Source organism: Salmo salar, chromosome 04, assembly GCF_965601325.2.
Source record: "Salmo salar chromosome 04, fSalSal1, whole genome shotgun sequence".
NCBI classification, from domain to species: Eukaryota; Metazoa; Chordata; class Actinopteri; order Salmoniformes; family Salmonidae; genus Salmo; species Salmo salar.
Genome location: NC_138294.1, coordinates 78,632,075 through 78,642,811, shown reverse-complemented (window position 1 = coordinate 78,642,811; position 10,737 = coordinate 78,632,075). Strand labels below are relative to the sequence as shown.

Here is a 10,737-nt window from a genome sequence, read left to right as displayed (position 1 = left end):
TCACACCCCTGAGTCAATACTTTGTAGAATCACCTTTGGCAGCAATTACAGCTGTGAGTCTTTCTGGGTAAGTCTCTAAGAGCTTTCCACATCTGGATTGTGCAACGTTTGCCCATAATCTTTTTCAAAATTCTTCAAGCTGTCAAATTGGTTGTTGATAATTGCTACACAACCATTTTCAGGTCTTACCATAGATTTTCAAGCAGATTTAAGTCTAAACAGTAACTCGGCCACTCAGGAACATTCACTGTCTTTTTGGTAAGAAACTCCAGTGTACATTTGGCCTTGTGTTTTAGGTTATTGTCCTGCTGAAAGGTGAATTCATCTCCCAGTGTCTGATGGAAAGCAGACTGAAACAGGTTTTCCTCTAGGATTTTCACTGCGCTTATCTCCATTCCGTTTCTTTTTTATCCTGAAGAACTCCCCAGTCCTTAAAGATTACAAGCATACCCATAACCTGATGCAGCCACCACTATGCTTAAAATATGGAGAGTGGTACTCAGTAAAGTGTTGCATTGGATTTGCCCCAAACATAACGCTTTGTATTCAGTACAAAAAGTTAATTTTTGCAGTATTGCAGCCTTGTTGCAAACAAGATGCATGTTTTGGAATATTTGTATTCTGTACAGGCTTCCTTATTTTCACTCTGTCAATTAGGTTAGTATTGTGGAGTAACTACAATATAAAAAATATAAAAATAAAAATATCAAATTTGACATTAGGAGGTATTGTATATAGGCCAGTGACAAAAATAAATAAATATATTGAACCAATTTTAAATTCAGGCTGTAACACAACAAAATGTGGGAAAAGTAAAGGGGTGTGAATACTTCCTGAATGTTCCACTAACTAACGGAAATCTGGACACTCAAACATTAGGGGAACATTACGGGTAACATTATAAACCCGTTCTCTTTTCCTAGGATTGTTAGCTGGTAGAGCAGCACATTACATTTCGGATAAAGTAGAAAGGCAAGGTGTATGTATGTATGTATGTATGTATGTATGTATGTATGTATTCCGTTATTTCTCCCCCCATTAAACTCTACACACACACACACTAACGCAATCTCCACCCAGACTTAATAAATTAGTTTAAACTAATTTAAACAGTCACAAAACCAATAGAACAACCAAGTTAACATTCATATGTCTTTATGACATGTACATCATCAACACATCTCTCATTGAGTAGCGAGGCTCACCAGGAAATGGCAGCATCTAACGAAATCTTTCATGCTGTGAGTTTCGACTCATCGGCTGAGCCTCGTGCTTGGGTTTGAACATAATCCATTTCCTCGGGACCACTCAAGAAGTTGTTCTCACGGTGCGACGCAGTTGTCTTGTCTTGGGTAAGTGTTATCTGGCGTTTTCTGAATATAAATTAAAACAATGTTTATTTTTCTCTATGTATTGCGTGCGATGATAACAGTCGTGTTTTAGTAAGGCTATTTCTGAATACTGTACCTAACTCAATATTTTGCCATAAAACAATACATTGCGGGAAATGTTACATATTGTAAATCAACTGCAGCACTTGGTTTATGCAGTGTGATTTTTGTTTCCTGGATTCAATAAAACTTGCAAACTGATCATTTTGCCATTTCCCCATTGTTACGTAAATTCAATTGAAGTTCCAATTCAACTTTATCTCTCCCATCAGCCTCTGCTAAACAGAATCAGTTCAGTGAAAAATAATGTGTAGGCCCTAGCTCTAGAAAAAATATCAGATCACAACATTAAAATGATATGAGGACATACATTTTGGGAAGGATTATTTTTCATGCATGTTCATGCTTTGTTGAAAGGCCAGTTAAAAGTTAATCCAAGGGCCATGGTGTTTGTGAATTTGACCCTAGACCCTGATCTGGGGTCAGTTTTGAATTCCCTCCACTAATGGTTAGTGTTGGGGGAGGAGAAGCTGATCCTAGATCTGTACCTAGGGGAAACTTCACCCCAGAGCCCAGGTGGACAGGCCTCCTTTAAAATATCAACTTCCATTTGTCTCAATTGAAAATATTTGTGCCAGGAGTATTGGATGCTGCATGCACCACACTCAAGTCAACCTCTAAATTGGTGAGCTCTCTGAAGTGAGCAAGCACAGGGCAGACGTTCTTATGCAAGCTACACTCATTAGATGTTTCACCTACAACCATACATTGTAAACAAATACCAACAAATGCTACACTCCATTGACATTTGTATGATGTTCTCTGCAAACCTGTGGCTTAACATTGACCTCACATATTTTCACATATTTTCCTTCGATCACACAGTCCCAGATGACTGGTACTCTGTTGTAACATGCAAGCATTCCTTTTGGTTCTCTAAGCGTTTCTTTCAAGACTTCTCACAAGGTGTGTAAAGGAGGGGGGGGGGGGGGGGGGGTAAAATCCCTATAAGCATACATCCTGTTTCTAGCATACAAATAATTTGTACAGTACATCGTGTTGCCATAGAATGATATGTGGTTTGTGAGTTCTAAATGCCAGATTTTTAAATGTGTTCAACAGCGCAGATGTATAACAAACCTAAACCAAGAGTATCCTAGATTGTAAATGAAAATAATTATGCATATTCTTATCTGAGATCTTTCCTTAGCTGCCTATTCATAGACTGATCCGCCCCTACTGGCATTGGGAAAACATGTCAGGTTTAAAGGCCAGTGTAAAGAAAGGTGATAACTAGTCAGTCAGTTGCACAACTGAAAAACATTAAACCAAAATGTGTCTTCCGCGTTTAACCCAACCCCTCAAAGTAGAGCAAGGGGCTGCCTTAACCAACACCATCAGGGAGCAGTTGTGGGGTTAACTGCCTTGCTCAAGGGCAGAACAGGTGATTTTTACACTTCGCCAGCTCAGGGATTCAAACAAGCAACTTCTTGGTTACTGTCCCAACACTCTAACCGCTAGCCTACCTGCCACCCCAAGTATACTGCCCTCTGATTGTGGAACTTAGTTAGTAGGTTTATACATTAGATGTCTGTTTTTATTTCAGTGTCATGCATTTCATCCGGCGACAAAGAACGAATAAAAGTATTTTACTGTAGCTCCATTAGCCATTTTGTTCTAACCTATTTTACGATACATTCGCTACAACATTGAAAGACACATGGACTACTACAAGCAATGTATGTGCCCATATTGCTTATCACTGGCATAGTTGTCTTGGTTCAAACTTCCATTCTCTGAAGGAAGTGCTACTGCTGCAAATAAGGAAATGCAGTCTAATCTGATTGTGTACATAGCAAAGCAACCAGTCCCCTTGAGGAAAACAGGATTTGTTGCATTCTTTAAAGTTAATGACGTGCTCTGTTTATAGCCCTGGTAATGGGCGGCAGGTAGCCTAGTGGTTAGAGCGTTGGCCTAGTAACCAAAAGGTTGCAAGATCAAATCCTGAGCAGACAAGGAAAAAATCTGTTATTCTGCCCCTGAACAAGACAGTTAACCCACTGTTCCTAGGCTGTCATTGTAAATAAAAATGTGTTCTTAACTGACTTGCTTAGTTACATTTTTAAAAATGGTGAAGATGATTGGTAATCCCCCTAGTACCTCAAACTTTGCCAGTCACATTGATTTGGTTTCCTTTGACCACAGTCACACAGTCCCAGATCATTGGTACTCTGTTGTAACATGCAAGCATTCATTTTGGTGCTCTGTGTTTCCTTCAAGACAACTCACCAGTTGTGTAAAGGAGATTGGCGCTTGATAGTTCATTTCCATACCATGTTAATCAGTGGAAATTTGCTGATAGCTGCTTTATTGAGGAAAAATGTACTTACTATGACTGTGATATGAGGTTGTCCCACCTAGCTATCTTAAGATGAATGCACTGTAAGTCACTCAACTGTAAGTCACTCTGGATAAGAGCATCTGCTTAATGAATGAAATGGAAAATGGAAAAATGTATTTGATGAGGTTGTGCGCCCCGTGGTGAAGTTGCCCCTAGGTACAGATCTCGGATCAGCTTCCCCTCCCCCAATCCTAATCTTAACCATTTATGAGGAAAATGCTAAACTGACCCAAGATCAGCATCTAGGGGCAATTTCACCCTATTCCAGGTTGAGCAGATTCTCTCTGTGAATGAAGCACCTCTTTATGGCTCACTTATGACTCAACCTCAGAGCCAGCAGAATTCAACAGTTCTGTGATTGAATAGAGAACAATTTTGCTTCCAAATATAGTCAAAGGCACCTCTCACTGATGTTGCATAATATCCTGCTTTGTGCTAATGGTATTTAGATCTCAACCGGGCCAGCCACGTATCATTCTATGGCAAATAAGTGTGCAGTAGTTCCAGTGAAGAGAAATCTTAATGCTACAGCATACAATGTCATTCTAGACTATTCTGTGCTTCTAACTTTGTGGCAACAGTTTGGGGTAGGCCCTTTCCTGTTTCAGCATGACAATGCCCCCGTGCACAAAGCGAGGTCCCTACAGAAGTGGTTTGTAGAGATCGGAGTGGAAGAACTTGACTGGCCTGCACAGAACCCTAACCTCAACTCCATCGAACACCTTTGATATGAATTGGAACGCCGACTGCGAGCCAGGCCTAATCACCCAACATCAGTGCCTGACCTCATGAATGGTCTTGGAAGCAATACTGATTGGAAGCAAGTGTCACAGGCGTCGATGAAAGGTGACCAAAATGCAGCGGGTATAGTGCTCATCTTTCTTCTTTATTTGGAAAGAACACTCAAAACAAAATAAACAGACGATGAAACAGTTCCATAAGGCACACAGGCTATACAGAAAATAACCACCCACAAAAACACAGGAAAAACAGGCTGCCTAAGTATGGCTTCCAATCAGAGACAACGAAAGACACCTGCCTCTGATTGGAAGCCATACCTGGCCACACATAGAAAAGAAACATAGAAATAGAAAACTAGAACCAAAATCCCCTAGAACCAAAAAACCCCAAAACACACAAAACAAACACCCCCTGCCACGCCCTGACCAACTACAATTACAAATGACCCCTTTACTGGTCAGGACGTGACAGCAAGTCCCCGCAGCAATGTTCCCACATCTAGTGGAAAACCTTCCCAGAAGAGTGGAGGCTGTTATAGCAGCAATGGGGGGGACCAACTCCATATTAATGCCCATGATTTTGGAATGAGATGTTCGATGAGCAGGTGTCCACATACATTTGGTCATGTAGTATATGACAATAAATCTACCTTGTGACGAGCCCACTGATTAACATCGAATGGAAAGGAACTATCGAGCGCCAGTCTCCTTCATACACCGCGAGCTGTCTTGACGGAAACTCTTAGAGCACCAAAAGGAATGCTTGCGTGTTACAACAGAGTACCAATGATCTGGGACTGTGTGACTGTGTGGTCAAAGGAAACCAAATCAAATAAAATTGTATTAGTCACATTGTCAAAGGTCTAGGTGATGCGGGTAAGGCGGAGTCAGGCGCAGGACACAGAGATGAGTAATAACCGTAACTTTACTCAAAAACAATATTCCACGAAGGAGACAAATAATCAGGTCACAAAACGAGACAACTTGACAATAACAAACACGCACAAAACCAAGGGGGAAACCAGAGGGTTAAATAGGGAACAATGATTATGGAATGGAAACCAGGTGTGTATAATGAAGACAAAACAAATCGAAAATGAAACGTGGATCGGTGGTGACTAGAAAGCCGGTGACGTCGACCGCCGAACGCCGCCCAAACAAGGAGAGGGACCAACTTCGGTGGAAGTCGTGACACACATGCTTCGTAAACAACAGGTGTAGACTAACAGTGAAACTTCCCAACAATTGAGAGAAAGAAAATAGAAAATAATAGAAAAGTAAAACACGTAATAATAAAAGTAATAATAAATACACAATGAGCAATGGTAACTTGGCTAGATACACGGGGTACCAGTACCGAGTTGATGTGTAGGGGTACGAGGTAAGTGAGTTATCTATGTACATATAACTAGGAATAAAGTGACTAGGCAACAGGATAGATAATAAACAGTAGCAGCAGCGTATGTGATTAGTCAAAAACAAGTTTGTGCAAAAAGGGTCTGGGCAACTATTTAACTAACTATTTAGCAGTTTTATGGCTTGAGGGTAGAAGCTGTTCTGGGTCCTGTTTGTTTCAGACTTATTGCATCGGTACCGCTGGCCGTGCGGTTGCAGAGAGAACAGTCTATGACCTGGGTGGGTGGAGTCTTTGACAAAAACAATTGGGCCTGCCTCTGACACCGCCTGGTATAGAGGTCCTGGATGGCAGGGAGCACGGCCCTAGTGATGTACTGGGCCGTACACACTACCCTCTGTAGCGCATTGCTGTCGGATGCCAAGCAGTTGTCATACCAAGCGATGATGCAGCCAGTCAAGATGCTCTCAATGGTGTAGCTTTTGAGGATCTGAGAGCCCATACCACATTTTTTCAGCCTCCTGAGGGGGGAGAGGCATTGTTGTGCCTTCTTCACGACTGTGTTGGTGTGTGTGGACCATGATAGATCCTTACAGCCCTGTCGATATGAATGGGGCGTGCTCGGTCCTACGTTTCCTGTAGTCCACGATCAGCTCTTTTGTCTTGCTGACTTTGAGGGAGAGGTTGTTGTCCTGGCACCACACTGCCAGGAGTCTGACCTCCCTATAGGCTGACTTGTCGTCGTCGGTGATCAAGCCTACCACTGTCGTGTCGTCAACAAACTTAATGATGGTGTTAGAGTCGTACGCGGCCACGCAGTCATCGGTGAACGGGGACTGCAGAAGGGGACTAAGCACACATCCTTGAGGGGCCACCGTGTTGAGGGTCAGCGTGACGGATGTGTTGTTGCCTATCCTCACCACCTGGGGCGGCCCATCAGGAAGTCCAGGATCCTGTTGCAGAGGCAGGTGTTCAGTCCCAGGGTCCTTAGCTTAGTGATGGGCTTGAAGGGCACTATGGTGTTGAACGCTGAGCTATATTCAATGAACAGCATTCTCACAGAGGTGGCAGAGGGCAGTGTGGAGTGCAATAGAGATTGCGTCATCTGTGGATCTGTTGGGGCGTTATGTGAATTGTAATGGTCCAGGGTGCCTGGAATGATGGTGTTGATGTGAGCTAGAGTGGGCAGCACCCCCACACCAAAATAGTCTTATCATCACTGTCAATTGTGAATGATAATTCTTCACGTTTTACCAGTGAATCTTCAAACTGTGTCTGCATACTAATCATATGATCTCAATCAGTTTCATGGGAATATACATTTAGATCTACTGTTTAGTGAGCAAATTAGAGCAGATGGTGTTAAAGCCTTCCTGTATTTTGTTTTAATCCAAGCACATTCTGCCTAGTGCTTTGTGCGGTTGAGTTTTGGTCGTATTACAATTTTTTTAATTAATGATGACTATTTCGCTAAACATCCGAACATTTAATAAGAAATGAGGTGGTGTTTTTGTTGTAACAGTAACGTTATACTATGCTATTATATTTGGTTATGTTGTGTAGAATACTAATGAATCATTATGTGATCTTCCAAGACATTCAGCTTTGAACTAACTTTACTAAACCAGCAGCATTGTGATAAGTGGCTGAGCGACACTCAGGCAGCACTACCCCTGCCTGCTCCCGCTGCACCAAAAGACACGCACCTAGTGGGCTATAGTCTACTCTTTTGACTTGTGAAAAATTTGATGATGTAGAAGCAAGAGACCACGTGTGGCTGTTTTATGAAAATCTGGGAATATTTGTCAAAGGAAACATTTCTGGTTGGTCTCAGGGAATGTGAAACAGCTAGTATGGGAGTCTTTTAAAACAGGATTGAATGAAGTAGCAGCAAAGATGTTGAATGAGCAACTAATGTACATGGAGAGCCTCACAAGTTTGACGAAATTACCTTATATCTTTCAGTCTTATACGGCTATTTACCTACTTGTGTAGCTCTACGTCAAAAGCACACTTTTTAAAATGAGTTAGTCCTAAATATCCTCTCCAAGCTTAGCTAGAATTTAGCCCGAAAGGATTTGAAAAATGCCTATGACATTGGCCTACGTCTCGTCTTGCGCTGCGCAAAATATCAAATATCAATAACGATTGGAGTTAAACATCACCAGTACCACATACTTATGACATATACCGTGCCTTCGGAAAGTATTCAGACCCCTAGACTTTTTCTACATTTTGTTACATTACAGCCTTATTGTAAAATGGATTAAATAAAAAAATGTCCTCAGCATCTACACACAATACCCCATAATATCAAAGCAAAAACAGGCTTTTAGAAATGTTTGCTAATTTATAAAAATGTTAAATATCTTATTTACTTAAGTATTCAGACCTTTTGCTATGAGACTCTAAATTGAGCTCAAGTGCATCCTGTTTCCATCCTTGACATTGGTGATGTCAGATGTTTCTACAACTTGATTGAAGTCCACCTGTGATAAATTCAATTGATTGGACATGATTTGGAAAGACACACACCTGTTTATATGATGTTCCACAGTTGACAGTGCGTGTCAGAGCAAAAATGAAGGAATTGTCCGTAGAGCTCCGAGACAGGATTGTGTTGAGCCACAGATCTAGGGAAGGGGACCAAAAAATGTCTGCAGCATTGAAGGGAGAGAAGGGCCTTGGTCAGGGAGGTGACCAAGAACCCGATAGTCACTCTGACAGAGCTCTACAGTTCCTCTGTGGAGATTCCAGAAGGACAACCATCTCTGCAGCACTCCACCAATCAGGCCTTTATGGTAGACTGGCCAGACGGAGCACATGACAGCCCGTTTGGAGTTTGTCAAAAGGCACTTAAAGACTCTCAGACCAGGAGAAACAAGAATGCCAAGCGTCACGTCTGGAAGAAACCTGGCACCATCCCTACGTTTCTTTTCAGCGGCATAGACTCGGAGACTAGTCAGGATCGATGAAAAGATGAAAGGAGCAATGTACAGAGAGATCCTTGATGAAAACCTGCTCCAGAGTCTCAGACTGGGGCGAAGGTTCATCTTCCAACAGGACAACGACCCTAAGCACACATGCCAAGACAACGCAGGAGTGGCTTCGGGACAAGTCTCTGAATGTCCTTGAATGGCCCAGCCAGAGAGGATATGCAGAGAGTAATGGGAGAAACTAACCAAATACAGGTGTGCCAAGCTTGTAGCATTATACCCAGCATCATACCCAAGAAGACTCGATGCTGTAATCACTGCCAAAGGTGCTTCAACAAAGTACTGAGTAAAGGGTTTGAATACTTATGTAAATATGGTATTTAATTATTTATTTTTTACAAATTTGCAAAAATGTCTATCTAGGTCAAATAGGGGAGAGGCGTTGTGCTGTGAAGTTTGCTGTTCATTTGAGCAATATGAGATGGAACAGCATTCCATGAAATAATGGCTCTATATAATATTGTATGCTTTCTTTATTTGTTCTGGATTTGGGGACTGTGAAAAGACCCCCGGTGGCATGTTTGGTGGGGTAAGTGTGTGTGTCAGAGCCGTGTGTAAGTTGACAATGCAAACAATTTGGGATTTTCAACACATGAATGTTTCTTATAAAAAGAAGTGATGCAGTCAGTCTCTTCTCAACTCTTAGCCAAGAGAGACTGGCATGCGTAGTATTTATATCAGAAATGGCTAATATATGAATATTATCTGATGTTAGCAAGTTATTGATTTCATTAATCTTATTTCTAAGGCTACATATGTTAATATGGCTTAGTTTCAGCCATTTCCTGGGTAGTTGTCTCAAAGAGAGAAATACAGTGGCTTCCGAAAGTATTCACCCCCTTGGGCATTTTTCCTATTTTGTTGCCTTACAACCTGGAATTAAAATGGATTTTTTGGGGGGTTTGTATCATTTGATTTACACAACATGCCTACCACTTTGAAGATGCAAAATATTTTTATTGTGAAACAAACAAGAAATAAGACAAAAAACGGAAAACTTGAGCGTGCATAACTATTCAGCCCCCCAAAGTCAATACTTTGTAGAGCCACCTTTTGCAGCAATTACAGCTGCAAGTCTCTTGGCGTATGTCTCTATAAGCTTGGCACATCTAGCCACTGGGATTTTTGCCCATTCTTCAAGGCAAAACTGCTCCAGCTCCTTCAAGTTGGATGGGTTCCGTTGGTGTACAGCAGTCTTTAAGTCATACCACAGACTCTCAATTGGATTGAGGTCTGGGCTTTGACTAGGCCATTCCAAGACATTTAAATGTTTCCCCTTAAAACACTCGAGTGTTGCTTTAGCAGTATGCTTAGGGTCATTGTCCTGCTGGAAGGTGAACCTCCGTCCCAGTCTCAAATCTCTGGAAGACTGAAACAGGTTTCCCTCAAGAATTTCCCTGTATTTAGCGCCATCCATCATTCGAGGTATTGGATTTGTGCCAGACATAGCGTTTTCCTTGATGTCCAAAAAGCTCAAATTTAGTCTCATCTGACCAGAGTACCTTCTTCCATATGTTTGGGGAGTCTCCCACATTCCTTTTGGCGAACACCAAACATGTTTGCTTATTTTATTCTTTAAGCAATGGCTTTTTTCTGGCCACTCTTCCGTAAAGCCCAGCTCTGTGGAGTGTATGGCTTAAAGTGGTGTCAAGCCCTGACCAGGTGAACTTGGGTATTTTGGTCAAGGTGTGTCATGTTGGGTATTTTTCCTTGGTTTGTTTTCTATGTTTGCGTTATAGCCTTGTGTTAGTTCTATGTGGGTTATTTCTATGTTGGGTTCTGTCGATTCCCAATCAGAGACAGCTGTCGCTAGTTGTCTCTGATTGGGATCACATTTAAGTTCCTTTTTCCCCCA

At 41.8% G+C, this 10,737-nt stretch overlaps 1 protein-coding gene across 12 annotated transcripts in view; it reads left to right on the top strand.

The window, feature by feature from the left end:
- Positions 1–852: 852 nt before the first annotated feature.
- sytl2a (synaptotagmin-like 2a) overlaps positions 853–10,737 on the top strand; it is a 44,642-nt gene continuing 34,757 nt past the window's right edge. For 2 of the 12 annotated variants that reach the window (XM_045717321.2, XM_014197951.3), the window contains exon 1: positions 866–1,352. The gene's annotated coding sequence lies outside the window, so the exon portion shown is untranslated. Of the gene's footprint in view, positions 1,353–4,311; positions 4,639–10,737 lie in introns of those variants that run through there. The other 10 variants (XM_045717325.2, XM_014197957.3, XM_082974736.1 and 7 more) reach the window with 9 other exon arrangements.